The 16,962-nt window shown below is 42.0% G+C and overlaps 1 protein-coding gene across 5 annotated transcripts in view; it reads left to right on the forward strand.

Moving 5' to 3' along the window:
* NR1H3 (nuclear receptor subfamily 1 group H member 3) overlaps positions 1-16,962 on the forward strand; it is a 47,161-nt gene that overhangs the window by 3,204 nt on the left and 26,995 nt on the right. The window contains exon 1 of one of the 5 annotated variants that reach the window (XM_048483907.1): positions 6,301-6,427. The exons of 2 other annotated variants lie outside the window; for them this stretch is intronic. The gene's annotated coding sequence lies outside the window, so the exon portion shown is untranslated. Of the gene's footprint in view, positions 1-6,300; positions 6,428-6,519; positions 6,864-9,834; positions 9,963-16,962 lie in introns of those variants that run through there. 2 more of the 5 variants (XM_048483904.1, XM_048483908.1) reach the window with 2 other exon arrangements.

A 16,962-nucleotide genomic window follows, 5' to 3' on the forward strand; every position in this document is an offset into this window, starting at 1 on the left:
GCTCTGATTGGACAAGGAAGGATAGCTATCTAGCTATCCTTTTCATTCCGATTTGCATCTCTTAGCTGCTCAGTTAGAAAATACTGGACAGTTATATATGCCCAGTATCTTCTGACTTGCTTTTCCAGACAGAAAGCACCAAGAGAAACACTGCTGATTGATGGGGCATGGAAAATGTTTGGGTTGCGTTGCCCCATGGCTGGGGCCTGGGAATGAATATTTGAGAGACAAATCTCCCTTCAACACAGAACTGAACTCTGATCTCCGAAGCCCAACTCCAACTCCCTAACCACTACATTGTGCCAACTGTTCTTATGCTGGAAATGGCAGTGCTATTTCTTTTTACTCTCCAGAGCTTCAAGAAATGGGAGGAGTCGCTTCTTCACTGTAGGATGGGAGTGGAATAAATCTGCTGCTGCTTCTTAGTTATCAGATGTTGCTACACATTCTGTTGGTGAGTGTGATTAGCTGCCACCACCAATGAAAAAATCATTCAGTATATCTGACAAAACAGAATTTTTATTTATTTAGAAACTGTATATGCCACTTTTCCAAAGACCTACTTTATAATTAAAACAACCAGACAAGACAAACCATGAAAATGAAGACAGGACATAAAACAAATTCTGAGCAACCTAAAATGACACTGAGCAAAAGCAGACCATAAGACAATTTAAAAAATTGACAATCCTTTAGTTAAAAGCATGGATAAAAAAATGTTTCGGCCTGTAGGCAAAACCCATGGTGGAAAGCATTCTAAATGTGAGGTGTCTTTGGTTGCTGCTGGTCTCACTTTTCCACTGACAGAAGATCTCAGCTGGCAGTCTGGAAAATAGGGTAGAAGTAGTTCTTCAAGTCTTTTGATGTTCTCTACAGACTTTTTCTTTTGGGGGGAGGAGGCCTTGGTTTAATGGTTTTTTAATTGTGATGTTTTTAAAGAATAATTTATAGTTTGCCTTGAGGCACAAGGGAAGGCAAGGTATTAATATTTAAACAAATACAGCAGCCAGCATTTACATTAAATAAGACATTTCTCTGGAAACAGTTATTTCACTGCGAGATGCATGATGCAGACAATTCTGTAACAAAGTGTATACCTCTGGGGAGAACATCTAATGCAAATTAAGGCAGTCTGCGAATTTGGCTCATTAATCCACCCTTAAAATAATGAGAGGGCCATGCTTGTTTTGCTAAGCAAAAAAAGTTATTCACACCTAACACATTAGAACAGAAATGTTTCAAAATTCATTTTTAATGAATACAGCCTTCTCATATTCCCTTTTATCACATGCTTTGTCTGAATGAAGCAGAGAGCAACAATGGTTTACTAATTTTGAAAATGTATGATTAAAAGTAAACAGGTTCTGATGAGTGCTGTTCTTGTGAAAATAACCAAGGCAACAATAAACAAGGCCAAACAAGCCAAGAGTGGCTTTTTCATGTCTGCAGGCCTCTGAGGAGTAGAGAGTCCTGCTTAGGGGCCCTTGGCTGGAAGGAAAGACTCTGGCATTTCCCAGGCTGATTCTGTATTCCAAGAGGTTATTCAGGGCCTCATTTAGGGAAGGCAAGGGGGATATATAACCCCCTCGTGTTTCTGATCAAATTCCTTGCTCTGAGCCAGTGTGTTGTACTGGTTAAGAGCAGTGGACTATAATCTGGAGAAAAGGTTTTGATTCCCCACTCCTCCACATGAGCAGTGAACTCTTATCTGGTGAACCAGGTTTGTTTCCCCACTCCTCCATTCCTGCTGGGTGACCTTGAGCTAGTCATATTTCTTTGGAATTCTCTCAGCCCCACCTACCTCATGAAGTGTCTGTTGTGGGGAGGGGAAGGGAAAGGAGTTTGTAAGCCCCTTTGAGTCTCCTTACAGGAGAGAAAGGCAGAGTATAAATCCAAACTTCTCTTCTTTGCCCAGATTACATATATTTCTGGCCCATTTGGTTGATCTACATACTACTGTTATAAAATTAAGTGGGTTTATGTGCTAGATGTACATGCCAAAAACACAAATCCCTTTGTTTAAAAAAGGAGGTGACATAATCTGTGAGGATGGTTATGAAATACAAAAAAGGAATTCAAGAGGATGCATGGGGAAGACAAAATCTTGTGTGTCCTCCTGCCGTCCTGTTCAACACCCCTCGCTCAGCTTCCCCTCCGGTTCTGGTTTACCTGCCCCTCCTACTCACCCATACCTCTGCACCTGCATTGGGCGGGGGGTGGGAGGGGGAGGGATAAGCAGGCAGTCTGAGAGAGATGAGCCAGAATGCACAAGAATTACTCTTCTGGGCATTCAGTGGTAGTTCTGGTAGAATTACTCTTCTGGGCATTTCAGTGAGTAGTATTACTTCTACTAGGATTTATAATTCAGTTAGCAGTTGGAATTTAGCTGGAATGTATATTTTTGGAGAAGTGGTCATATAGCTTTCCATGCATCTCTTAGGAGTTCTTACAACAGCCTTGAAAGGTAGGCTGTTATCACAGTGCACAGGTTGCAGATGAGAGCTGAGGTGAAGAGTAGTTTCTCCAAAGTAATTGTTCTGCTCCCCAGGTGGTTATTTAGGTGCCTGCACCCGGCCAAAGCAGAATGTAAGACTCACTGACTCAGTTAACAGTTCAATACTTAAAGCTTTAATTGTAACAATGTTGACAGACCCTGACTCCTCCCGGGTCTAACTAAATAAAGGTTACTTTGTTGCAGAAACTTTCTGGAGTCTGGAATTTATTGTAAATACTGTGAGACTATAACATCTATAACTGTTTAACTTAAATACTGTGAATCTATAACATCTTTGACTGTTAAATACTGAGAGTCTAAAACATCTTGGACTGTCTAACTTGTTGCTGTCACCCAGCTTCCGTTGGCACCTAACTGCAGCTGTCACCCAGCTTCCGTTGGCCCCTAACTGCCAAATCAGACAGGTTGCTGGGTAATAACTGCAAGTAGAACACACCAGCCCTAGGGCTTCTTAAAGCGACCGAACTAAAACCGGCTCCCTCCCACCGACTACTATACAAACATAGCTAAACCCTTACTAACTGTGGCAAGGGAAACTAAAGGGGAAATAAACCATAAAGGCTCTGTGGGGGCATGACACTCCCGCCTAAAACTTCCTCTAGGAAGTTTTACGCTATCAACTTCCATTAACTATACTTAACTAATATTCTTACTGTACCTACTCTTAATAACTATCTATCCTAATACACATAATACCAACTATGCTAACTGTAAACTTCTATGCTTTAACTATAACTATAAACTTCTATGCTAACTATAAAACTAACAATCTTGATTGCAGAATTCAAACTGCTTGTGGTTTCACTGAAGTTCAACGTTCAGGAACTCTGAATAAAGAAGAAAAGTCCTCCATCTTCATTCTTAAAATCAGGAGTTAAAGTCATTAAGTAGCAGAAAAATGAGATGTTTTTCCACAAGACATTTATCCACCGCATACAAAGAGAGAGAATCTCTTCTTTCATGTTTGTCTGTTGCAACACTGTGGGGTCTGAAGCTTTCAGGGTTATTTCTAGAATATGTTTTGTTGAGTTGAGCTGCATCTTGCATGTAAAGGAAAGGCAGCCATCTCCGACTTGCTCCTGGAAAGCTGAACTGTGGCTTGTCGATTTCATGCAAAGTCTCTTCTTCACCTGTTGCTTTAGTTGTCTTTATTTTAACCTTACACACTCTGTGGTCCCCTCCTGGAACTACTTCTACCACCAAAGGTCCAATGGCCAGAACCTCCGTGGAGATTGCTTTTTCTTAAGCGTGCTGGATCTCTGATTGTTGACTTGCTTACAACCTTGGCTGCAACTTACTAGATAAACCACACATAATGTTGCTAAAAGAAGTTTGCCTTTTCTCTCTGATCCTCCTCCATCTTTGTCTTGATATTCCAAGGCTTCTGGCCGTATTCATAAGCTCTAGGAGGGACATCGTAGCAGCTTAGCTGACCTTTCCAAAAACGGTAATGTATTTGTAAAATCTCCTTACAACAATATTTCTTCTTCTTGTGCAAGGCAATTTCCAAATTGATAAAAATCTAGGAGGTCTTGCGCAGCCTCAGAGCATCGAGCTAGCGATATATTCACCTGCTCTTGTAAACCTGCTGACATTTTGGTAGTGGGCTTTTATTTCCAGCATTGCTTTGTGAAATAGAGCTTGTTGGCTCTGAGTGAGTTTCTTCTCTTTCTTGCATTGCCGGTGCTCCTAGCAAAGAAGACTTCAACTTTCCTATGCCCAGCTACTTTAGGAGCTTGTAGGAACCAATCTCTCTCTTCTGCCGGTGCTCCTAGCAAAGACTTCCAACTTTCCTATGCCCAGCTTCTTCTTTGGGGCTTATAGGAACCAATCTCTCTCTTCTGCCAGTGCTCCTAGCAAAGACTTCCAACTTTCCTATGCCCAGCTTCTTTAGGGCTTATAGGAACCAATCTCTTACTGTTCTTGAGGCCAGACTTTCCTTTGTTCCTTTACTGCAAAGGCTCCTGCCTTGCTTCTCACCGACTTCAGGAAACTTTCAATTCGGCCTTTTGGAAACTGGAAACATGCAAGTTAGACTGTTCCTGCTCCCCAGGTTTGGTTATTTAGGTGCCTGCACCCGGCCAAAGCAGAATGTAAGACTCACTGACTCAGTTAACAGTTCAATACTTAAAGCTTTAATTGTAACAATGTTGACAGACCCTGACTCCTCCCGGGTCTAACTAAATAAAGGTTACTTTGTTGCAGAAACTTTCTGGAGTCTGGAATTTATTGTAAATACTGTGAGACTATAACATCTGCGCTTCAATTTCAGCCCAACTTAAATACTGTGAATCTATAACATCTTTGACTGTTAAATACTGAGAGTCTAAAACATCTTGGACTGTCTAACTTGTTGCTGTCACCCAGCTTCCGTTGGCACCTAACTGCAGCTGTCACCCAGCTTCCGTTGGCCCCTAACTGCCAAATCAGACAGGTTGCTGGGTAATAACTGCCGTAGAACACCAGCCCTAGGGCTTCTTAAAGGGACAGAACTAAATTCGGTTCCCTCCCACTGAATACTGTACAAAACATAGCTAAACCCATACTAACTGTGGGGAAACTAAAGGGGAAATAAACAAAGGCTCTGTGGGGGCATGACAGTAATGCTCAAGACTAGACTTGAAACACGAAGCTTGCTGTCTTGTGTCCTCACAATAATATCCTTAGGACAATAACTCCTGATCCAATTTTGAAACGGGTAACTGCTATGAACTGAGACCAAAGGTGACTTGCAAAGACCTCCCCATGAGCTCTTGATAAAGATGGAATTGAAACCCAGGTTGAGATTTCTGATGTAATCAAGATGTTAAATTCTGCCTCTTCCCTAATTTTGTAACCTGCTTAAGGATACTACTGGAAAGGTGTCAAGTCCTTACATAGCCAACTTCACCTGATTTATTATACTGGGCCTCTCTTTGCTCAGCTCCTCCCTTTCTTCAATTTTCTATAAACTGAGATAAGGCGGTTTATTTCTATGGTATCTAAAGAAGCGAGCTGACCTCGAAAACTCATGCCGGAATACATGTTGTTGGTGTTGAAGGTACCACTACTACAGCACTCCTATTTCATTTTGGGAATCATTCTTTTGATCACAGAAATCTAAACTCCTATTTCATTTTGGGAATCATTCTTTTGATCACAGAAATCTAAAGGTCTTTCTTTACCTGCATTATAAACAAGCTTTCTTAGATACTTTGGGAATTTGGCCAAGCGAGGCCTTCTTCCTTAAACAGGTTACAAAATGGGTGAAGAGACAGAATTTAATATTCAGATCCTCTGAAGATGCCAGCCACAGATGCAGGCGAAACGTCAGGAGAGAATGTTGCTAGAACACGGCCATACAGCCCGGAAACCACACAGCACCCAAGTGATTCCGGCCGTGAAAGCCTTCGACAATACACAGAATTTAATATCTTTATCACATCAGAAATCTCAACCTGGGTTTAAATTCCATTTTTATCAAGAGCTCCTGGGGAGGTCTTTGCAACTCACCTTTGGTCTCAGTTCATAGCAGCTACCCGTTTCAAAATAGGATTGCTTTGATTGTTTTCCTGCATGGCAGGGGATTGGCCCTTGTGGTCTCTTCCAACTTTCTTCCCCCTCGTTTGGGTCGTCATGCACACCGGAGTGTGGAAATCGAGTTACATGCACGTCTGTGTGTGTGGGGGGGGGGGGGAGGTCACACTGAGGGTGGAGAGGGGGAAAGTTCAGGCATGTGACTCTGAGGCTGCTGCTCGCATTGCATCACAGCAACTCAAGCAGCGCGACTCGCCTCGGGTCCAAAAGTGAACGCCGCGGGGCTAATCTGACAGTCCCGCGCTGCTCCGAGTCTCCCTCTCCCGGCGATTGGCGTGACCTTCCCCGGGGAGGGGAACTGAATGGTCGGGCCGATCACCCACTCTTTGCAAAGAGGTGGGTCTCGCGGTGGAGTCCTTTGGATCAAGTCACCTCCCCTTCCGGGGCTTCGGGCATTCCTGGAGTTGATGTCGCGGACGGGTCACTTCTTTCTTGCACCATCGCCCCGGGCGACCTGGGCATTCGGTGGCGCTTACTGGGCAGTCTACAGCTGACCTTATGGTCTACCGTATTGTCTTTGGGTATTATTTCTCTTTAATTCCTTCGCACGAAAACTTGAGGTGCCAAAACAAAGTCCACCTGCTGGCGCTGAGGCAACATACACGTGTATTTGTGCTTATGAATAAGGAGGGCTCTGCGGTAAGAAAGCAATCTGTTCAGAGCCTTTTCTGATCTCGTCCTGTTTGCCAGCACAGGTACAGAGCAGTTGAACTCTTCCAAACTGCTTACTTTTGCATAGCAGCTGTGACCAGCAGTATCCACTAAAGGACAGGTGAGAAGTAGTAGAAGAAAATGAGATGTCTACATGTTTTCAAGGCATGTATAAAAAGTTATTTTGGTGATTGTGCGTACAAAACGTTTCTAAGTATTCTGGATTAATTATTTTGGAATTAACAACACAATCCTTACATTTGTGCTTCAAGTTTCCTTCCTGTCCATGCTTTCCTGTGTGTAAACCCTGTGACAATGGGAGTAAATGTGGTTGCAATCCTATGTGTCCTTATTTTGAAATAAGCCTGACTGAATTCTGCAACACTTATTTCTGAATAAATTCACCCTGGATAAGGCCTTGAAGCAACTTCCTTGCCTCTTTAGTCTTCTGCAGAAGGATGGCGGTGGGGATAATTTTGTCACATGTTCAGAAAGGTAATTGTAAATTGATTGGGACAGGGGATCAGATGTGAATATATTAGTATAGTAGCGTGACAGTTTGCAATTAAAACACTGTCACATCTGTCACCAGGAACTGCAGGTGATCATGTTTTAGCTGTCATCTTTCACCTGTGCTGCAATATTAGGAGAGAGGGGAAAAGTGATTATGATCTTTTACCCACACTTCACCAAAGCCTGGAACCAGGTTTGCAAAATTACTTGGTGTACCACAACAACTCTACTTTAGCCTTGGAAATGGTGGCTCAAAGTCCCCTTTAGACATGAACTCCCTAGATGGCATTGATCCAGTCACTATCTTTCTGTCAGCTGTAGAAAAAGAGATTACAATGTGCTTTAAAAGTTCGGAGCACTGCAGAAATTAATATGTAAGCAATGAAAAATATTGGTATAATGGCAGTCAGGAATAGTCAGCATGCAGACTAGCCGTGAGTTTGGTCTTTTGTCTTTCAACTGCTTGCTGGTAGCCAGCCTTTGGGGCAAGTGAACCACAAATAAATTCCATGCCCTACAATACACATGTTTCTGGAGCTTCAAGGTAATTCTGCTTGCAGGGAGCAGGAAGTAGGGTTTGGAGGAGTTGCTGACAGCATGCTTGATTTTATTTATTTAAAATCTTTAAATGTCAGCTTTCTACCTGGAAACTACAGATCTTTAGGTAATAATATAATAATATAATAAACAAATTGATATAATAAACAGAGTAAAACCACCAGATAGCATAATAAATCAAAATTTTAACAGAAGGGTTTTGTAACGGTATCAGAAGAACTAGCATCAAAAAGTCTATGATGCACACAGTTCTTTGTTTCAGCTCCCCCTAAGAAGGAAGGGAAGATGCTATTATTCTTCCCTATAGAGGGATGGGTAAATGGGGTGCTACTAGTGTAATCAACCATTGGAATTTGTATATTGCCTAGTGTGATAGGTTGTTGTTGCCCATTCCAGTGCTGCTGATAGGAAGTTGATGGCAGCCTGTACAAACTCCTCCTCTCAGTACAAACTGCAGCACATTGATTGCAGATTGGCCAGCTATGTTCTGTACAACTTTAGTATTATCTGTTTAAGAGAAACATGTAATCTTATCCCAGGGAGATAAAAACCACTCAATTGTGTTTCATAATTGAGCTGTTATAATCCTTTCCTTGAGCTCAGTATCAAAATGAAAAAAGAATCACTACCACTTAGAAGTGTACAATTAGAAAGATTTGGAGAGGGGAGATGTAGCCATTTAATTAGAACAGATCAGTTAAAAACTGCAAAAGATTAAATAGTCCCTTTGTTAGTGATTTTTTTGCCAATTTACGATTTTGATATTTTTATGCTTGAGTGGCGCCCTCTTGTAGTGCAATTGTCCATTAAACATTGAAATTACACCTATGAGCTGAGAGAACTAGATGTGAGGACTTTGAATTAAAAAGCTGGGTTGACCTTTAAGTAGCTTTTATAGACCGAAGAAGGTAGCCATTTTCAGAAACATTTTTTAAAATTTTGTCATAGCTGTAAATGAAGTGGAACAGTTAAGTGCCTTGAAGCAACTCTGTGTGGCCTCTTTTTGCATCTTGTTATGTTATGTTCATATTTGGAAGTGATACAATAGAATTCCCAGTAACACATAACAGTAGGTCCTCTAGCCTGGCTTCCTTTTTTTGAAGTTATTTAAGTTTTGGAGAAAGAAATTATAGGGTAGGGACATGATAGAAGTTTATAAAATTATGAATGATGTGGAAGATCAAGAAAAAAATGTCCTTTGTGATTTGAGAATTCAGAGTCACTCGATAAGGCTGATTGGTGTTAAGTGCAGAATCCTGGTATATAAAAGAAAGTCCTTCATGCAACGTAACATAATTGAAGTTTCCGTCGCAAGACACAGAAGTGACTCTGGCTAAGGTGACTTTAAAAAGTACTGGACAAATGAATAGAGGGTCTGTCAGTGAATATTCATCACAATAGGTAAATGAAACCACTATGATTACCAGGTACTGGCAAAGAATGATGCTTTTGTGTACTTCAGTAAATTATTTGGGATGGTCATGCTAGAACTAATGCTGGGCTAGATGGAACTTTGATATGATCATGTCTTTGGGCTGATCTGGATTTCTTTAGGTATTAATTCCTTTACCCCCTTTTGTATCATACTGATGAATACATTCTCTGTATACATGACACCCTACACCCCAGTGGTGGCTATTAGTCTGATTTTGATTTCCATTTTATCTGGATGACCAGTGGTATAGGTGAGGCCCAGTGCCACAGATTGAAGCCATGGCAAGCAAATGAGTTATTCTAAGCTGTGTTCTGAGTTTTCTGGTTGAAGTTTGAAGCCAGATGAAGTCTTGGCTAACACAAGATTCCAGTCAGGGCAGGGCTTTTGGAAGAAAACAGGAACATTCTGAATATTTGAAGTTGAGAAAAATTCAAGGCTCTCTTTTCTCATTTGGTGGGTGTGCCCTGATGGCAGCCATGTCACTGGATGGCCTGGAGCCAAGGGGACTCTGCCTGACATGTGGGATTGTTTTCCAGCAGGTCATTTTGTGATGATGTCAGACGTGAGAAGGGAATGCAGCTTGGCAGGGCAGAGTCTGCAGAAAGTTCAGCCTGATATTTGGACCCATACTGCAGAAGGATTTCCTTGTACTCAGATTTTCTGCTGTGTGGATATTTGCATGTGTACTTGTATGCTTCCAATCCTCTTTTTCTGGTATGACTCTGTTTTAATATTTATCTTCATTTTAACTTTATTAACATAACCCCTCCCCCAATAATCTCAATTCTCTTATGAATTCCAGCAGCTAGAATATTCTTTTCGCTTGTATAACTCTTCAGTGTACAGTCAAATAGACAGATTCTGGTTACTGGAGTTAGTGTAAGCTAGATAAATTCACTAACAGAGAATCATGGATTTGGAAGAAACCCATTTAGCCTGGCCTCTTGCTATCAATCAAGTACCTTCATAGGCATTAACCCGTTAACTGACTGATAATCACAGTCCATATTATTACAAACAGTAGAGATGATACAATATGCCAGAGGTTGCTCTTTGATACATGCAGCACGTTGAACATTGTAATATTTGGTTTGAATATTTGTTTGAATATTTCTTTTCTTTTCTAATGCGGCCTGCAGTCATTACTATATTTTACATCATTGGCTTCTGACTACCTTTGTACTTGCTCTGTTCAGCAGCCATCCTTTAAAATGAAGACATGGGGAGAACATCTGTTACATTTAGCAAGTGTATAAGATAATTAGCAGGATATCTAAAGTGGATGTAAGCAGAAAGAATACTGAATTACAGTAATCCACCAGTGCACCAATGGCTGTTTTCGAATGGACCACTGAGTGCTTGCTGATGGCAGCATTTTTTTTTCAGTTTAGAAACTCCAACAGGGATGGCTGGGTCTGATGTAGGTGGGGAGCCATAGGGTGAATCTCTGCCTGAAACTCTCTGGCCACTTTTCAAGAAGACCTGCCAATTTTGTTGTTTCCTGCGGATATGGTCCAAGTATACCATAATTTGGGGAAGCCACTGTGGCCTGATACTGTAGTACATTTGGCATATATGACGTCTCCAGGATTAATTGCCGGTACATCCAGTTAAAGGACCTCAAGGAACAGATGTTGGGTGATACTTTTCTATTCTTGACACTTTGAAGAGCTGCTAAAGAAGTAAACAATTCTTAACTAGGGAGACAAGGATTTGCAGGAAACATCTCATTTCCTCCTCCCACACTATTTTCTCTTTCCTTTTCTTGAAAGCTGCTATAGCCTCTCCCCTTTCCCTGCTTCATCTTTTCCTTCTAAGATTGCTAACCGACAGGTAGGGCCTGGAGAGCTCCTGGAATTGCCAGCTCCAGGTTGGGAAATTCCTAGAGATTTGGGGGTGAAATCCTAGGAAGATGAGATTTGGGGAGAGAAGTAATCTCAGCATATTATGAAGCCATAGAGCCCACCCTACAAAGCAGCTATTTTGTCCAGGGGAACTGATCTCTGTCATCTGGAGAGCAGTTGCAATTCTGGGTGACCTGTAACCCCAGTTGGCAGTCCCAGCTCTTCTTGAAGAAATGACTGCTTTGGAGGATGAAGTCTACTATATTATTCCCCTCTCAGGTCTCTCTCCTCCTCACACTCCACCTTTCTCAGGCTGTACCCCCAATATATCCAGGTATTTCTTAACCTGGAGTTGGCACCTGACAGCCAACCAGCCTTTATCTACCGTTTTGTCTTTAAGTTTACCCTTTCTCCCCCAGTAACTTCTACCCATGAAAACTGTTGCCTAGTAGCATCATGTGAACTACTGGGATAGGCCCACTTTCATTGTAGGGAACCCTGAAGGACCTATGGGTGGCACCTCATTTTCTCCTCTGTCCCATGCCTCACACTATTTCCTCTTTCTGCCCTCCTAGCAACCCCCATATACTTTTCCCTTTCCTTGACTCATTGTCTCTTTCTCAGCCATTCACCGAGATATCTTTTATCTGCCTCCCATCTCCATCTATATTTATTTATTATTTCTTTATTTCTTCATAGTGGGAACCAAATCAGCTTACATTATCCTCCTCTTCTCTTTTTTATCTGTAATACAACCCTGTGCGGTAGGTGAAGCTAATAGTACATGACTGGTCCAAAATCACCTAATGAGCTTCCACAGCAAGAAGGGTGTCTTTCAGACCCTACTTCGTTTCTCAGATCTTACTCTGAAGCTGTAACTGCTACACAATACTGACTTTCATAACGTGGAGGGTGGCCACTATTGACCAGTAGCAAGCAGCCAGGCCTAGCTGAGTCATAGGAGTCAGGTGGTATCAAGTCATCCCAGAAGTTGGAAATGATATCATCATGTTGCCTGCATTTCAGGGAGTCTCTGGTATTTGGGCAGAAATTCTATGGTAACAATGCCTTCAACCAATGAATCAGAAGGAGATTGAGACTTGGAATGGCAGGAGCTAGAAAATGTTCTTAAGTGTAAGCATATGTCAATGCCAATTGAGATCAAGTTGATTTATGCTATATGCCCCATTACTATGTATGAATGTGAAACTTGGGCAGTGAAGAAAGCTGATGGAGGGAAAGTAGATTCCTTTGAAATGTGCTGTTGGATGAGGGTTTTACAGATACCGTGGACTGCCAGAAAGACCAGTAAGTTGGTTCTAGATCAAATCAAGCCTGAACTTTCCCTAGAAGCTAAAATGTCTAAACTGAGGCTATTGTACTTTGATCATGCTATGAGATGACAAGAGTCACTGAAAAAGCCAATAATGCTAGGAAAAAGAATACAGCAGGAAAAGAGGATGACTCAACACAGGATGAATGGACTCTTTGGTCCTCAGTTTGCAAGACCTGAATAAGGCTGTTAATGATAGGATGTATTGGAGGACATTGATTCATATAGTTGTTATGAGTCAGAAGTGACTTGACGGCACTTAATACAAACACGCATAAATGACTTCTACCATAAGGTTTTTGCCTAAATATCAAAGTGTTCTCTATGATGCTGGTGATGTGATGATGTCACTTCTGGTGCACGCTAGAAGTGATGCCACTGTGTTGCTGGCAACCCAGTCTTGGCCTCTCATCTCCTGGTAAACTTTCCCCACCCCCACTGGTTGCCAGAAGATACCTGACAGCCATTTGGCTTTCTGAGGGGCTGCAGGCACTGAAAAGACTTCTAGAACAGCAGTGGAACAAGACTTGGGATACATCTGATAGGACATGGGCTAAAGTTCATTTTCAGGCATACTCCATTACAGTGATGGTGGCAAAAAGCAATAACACTTTTCCGCTACCATTAAGTTTAATCAGTGTAGGCCTGCAGAGCTGTTCTGGGTGGTCAGAGGCCTGTTGGGATCTGATCAGCAGGAGGAGATGGTCCGTTTGGTGAACCACCGTTACCATTTGCTCAGCATTTTGCGGATAAAATCTCTTGCATCCATTCTGAGTTGGACTCTGTTAGCATTGATAGGGTCATACTTTTCAGTTTATTCAGTCTGAAGGTATGGGCAGGATCCTTTCAATGGTGGTGGCGCCCTGCACTGTTCTGCTGGCACTGAGCAGGGAACCCCCTCTGCCCCAGGGAGAAGATGGCTGTCTTCTCCCTGGGGCAGAGGGGGAATGGCGAAGGCGCCTTGCTCTATGCCGCTGGCTGCTGCATTTCCCACCGTTGACTTTTACACGAGTCAGTAAGTTTTCCCAGTTTTTTGTGGTAAAATTAGGTGCCACGACTTATACTCGGGTCGACTTATACACAAGTATATCCGAGTACTTATTTGGCCAGCTTTTATAAAAATAGGAGCACACTCGGTTTTTTTATATTAGTAATTTATTGAAGCACTTTTTCCTGAAGCATTTGATTGTATATGATTTAAGGACTCTCCCTTTAGCATGATTATGTATTATTTATTAAATTTGGTGGTGGTCGGGGGAGTAGAGTTGCCAGCTCCAGGTTGGGAGACTCCTGGAGATTTATGGGTGGAACCTGGAAGGACAGGGACATAAGTGGGGCACACTGCCAGAGAGTCCACCCTGCAAAGCATCCTTTTTATGCAGTTTGGAGATGAGCAGTGATTTCGGGGGATCCCCAGCTCCCCTTTGGAGGCTGGCATTCCTGATCCTTCTTCTGTCAGCTATTCTTTTTCCAAAATTGTTTTTGGTGCTATTGAAAGATTCATGCTGGGTCAGATTAAATATCTAACTTTCTCTGTCTAATCTGCTCATGGGAGTTTCTTCTGTTTGTTCCCTTATGTATTAGCTTGATTGTGGGAATTTTTCATGGTAGTTCTCCCTCTTCTGGAATAAGGCTTTGGGAGGGCCCTTGAGAAGTCTAATTTGTTCTTCAGTTTGATACTGTGGTTCTAATCTTACTGTTTTGATATTGAAGAAGAGTTTGGAAGAAGAGTTTGGATTTATATCCCCCCTTTCTCTCCTAAGGAGACTCAAAGGGGCTTACAATCTCCTTGCCCTTCCCCCCTCACAACAAACACCCTGTGCTGTCTTTTTGCGGTAGGTTTTTTTTACATGCTGATGTGAGCCACCTTGAGGCCCCTTTCATAAGGAGATATAAACATTTTCATAATGTTCTGTTTCTGTTTCCAACAGTGAGATATTTGCAAGCAGGATATGAAGGTAACAACCCCCTCTTGTTTGCCCCAGTATCTGGTATTCAGTGATTTGTTGACATCTCCTCTATGAACAGAACCACACACCACACACCACTCAGAACCCTTTGGGGGTTGAGTGGTCTATTAAGTTTAATGAATAATGATGATGATGATGATGACGACAACAACAACAACAACAACAATAACAACAACGACCCCCTCATAGGGTGCCGCCTCGTCGCGGTGAGGGGGCCTGTGTGCTCCAGTGATGCTGAGGGCTATGCTGGCAGTAGTGTATTCTACCAGAAAGGTCACCCAAGCCAGACAGGCCTTGACCGAGGAGCCAGACTAAATGGCACCCACCAACCCATCAACATGGTAAGACATTTGAAGGAAAATCTTATGCCGGATCGGTCGCCTCCCAGGTCAACAAGGACCGCGTTGGGTGTCAATGTACCTGGGCATCCATCGACAAGTGGGCTACAGGGCACAAGTGCTGTTGCTGAGCAACTGGGGCACAGGCCTGCAGGGTTATCGGAAGGAAATCAAACAAATAAACGAAGAAAATTCACTGTGCCAGAAAATTGTGAAATAATGGCTTGCTACTACAAATCAGAACCATCAAAACGTGGCTACTTGAAAAGAATGTTCGAATTATGGAAACGGAATCCCGATACTGAGATAGCTGAGCAGAGGCTGACTGATCAAAGATGATTCATCACTCGGAGCAAGATCTTCAGTGAAGCAGAGTTGGAGGAAATCGAGAATTTTTGTAAAACAGAAAAATTAGAAAATAACATCATGACTGTAGAGAATCCTCCTGCTGAGGTTTTGAGAGCCAGAGAAGAACTGAATGAACTGCAATTTGTCCACAATGACATCCAAGCAAAAGTGGATCAACATCAAGAACACCAACATGTTGATCCAGAACTGGAACATGAACTGACCACAAAACAGCAGGAACTCAAAGAAAGAATACTGATTCATGCACAATCATCAGCCGAAAGGCAAAGGTTGCCAAGCCTAAAAAATGTGGCAAAGAAACAACTGGCGCCCCGTATGAAAGACGTCAATAAAGCGCTGGTTACAATCAGGATAACATCACTGAAAGAGTGCAACCAGCTAATGTATAGCACAGCAGTCATAGTAACAACAGAATTGGGGTTCAAAATCAGAGTCAAAATGAAGCAGAGTTCTACGCCCAAATGGAAAATTAGACTGGAATTGAAAATAAAAAACTTATGGTCAGATGCCAGTAACTTGAAGAACATGAAAGAACAAAAACTGAAAAATGGGAAGATCAAAAAATACTTGATTAAGAAGTACTGGCTAAACAACAGAAAAGTGGATGAAGCACTGGAGACTGTGAAACAGCAAATAACAGCAACGGCTAGAAAAATCAAAAGATATGAAGCAAGAGTCATCCTATACAAGCAAAACCAACTGTTTCAATCTGACCAGCAAAGATTCTACCAAAACATTAATTGTGGTAGAAAAGGCAACTTCGCCAAACCACAAAAAGCTGAAACAACGTCATTCTGGAAGGATTTGTGGGAAAATGAAAAAGGATTTAACCAAAATACAAGCTGGCTAAAACAATTTGAAGAGGAGATGAGTGAATATCAAATGGACAAACTGGTGATAACAACTGATATGGTTAGAAATAGAGTAAAGTGGATCAAAAACTGGACATCTCCCGGAAATGACCAATTGCACGGCCTTTGGTTGAAGTATCTAACGGATTTGCATCCAGTCATGGCTGAACTTTTCAATAGAGCACTGCAGCGAGGTGAAATTGAGGACTGGCTAACAATTGGCATAACGTACCTACTGCAGAAAGATCCAAAGAAAGGCACAGTTCCATCAAACCACAGGCCAATAACATGTTTGCCATCTACATTCAAACTGCTCACTGGCATAACAGCTGAAAAGATCGTGGACTTCTTAGAACTCAACAACATTCTGCCAGTTGAGCAAAAAGGCAACAAGAGAAAAAGCAGGGGAACAAAAGATCAGCTCCTCATTGACAAAATGATTTTGGAGAACTGTCGAAATCGGAAGACAAATCTACATATGGTGTGGATTGACTACAAAAAGGCATTTGACTTGTTGCCCCACAGTTGGATCATAAAATGCTTAAAAACCATTGGTGTGAGCAAAACCATCATAATGTTCACTGAAAATGCAATGAAAAACTGGAAGACAGAACTGTTAGTTGGAAGAGAAAAGTATGGAGTGGTCAACATCAAGAGAGGCATCTTCCAGGGGGACTCATTGTTGCCCTTACTATTTGTCATTTCAATGATCCCACTAACAACAATCCTAAGGAAAACGAATCTGGGATATCAGATGGCAAAGAATGCCCAGAAAATTTCGCACCTGTTGTACATGGACGATTTGAAACTTTACGGAAAATTGGAAACTGAAATCCAGACGCTGATCAATACAGTCCGAATTTTCAGATCAGATATTTCAGTGGAGTTTGGACTAGAAAAATGTGCGACAGTAACAATCAGCAGAGGGAAAATTAAAGAAAGCCAAGGAATTGAATTGCCCAATGGTCAGACTACTAGAAACAACCAACAGGAAGCCTGCAAATACCTG

The sequence above is a fragment of the Sphaerodactylus townsendi genome, linkage group LG02 (assembly GCF_021028975.2).
Source record: "Sphaerodactylus townsendi isolate TG3544 linkage group LG02, MPM_Stown_v2.3, whole genome shotgun sequence".
NCBI classification, from domain to species: Eukaryota; Metazoa; Chordata; class Lepidosauria; order Squamata; family Sphaerodactylidae; genus Sphaerodactylus; species Sphaerodactylus townsendi.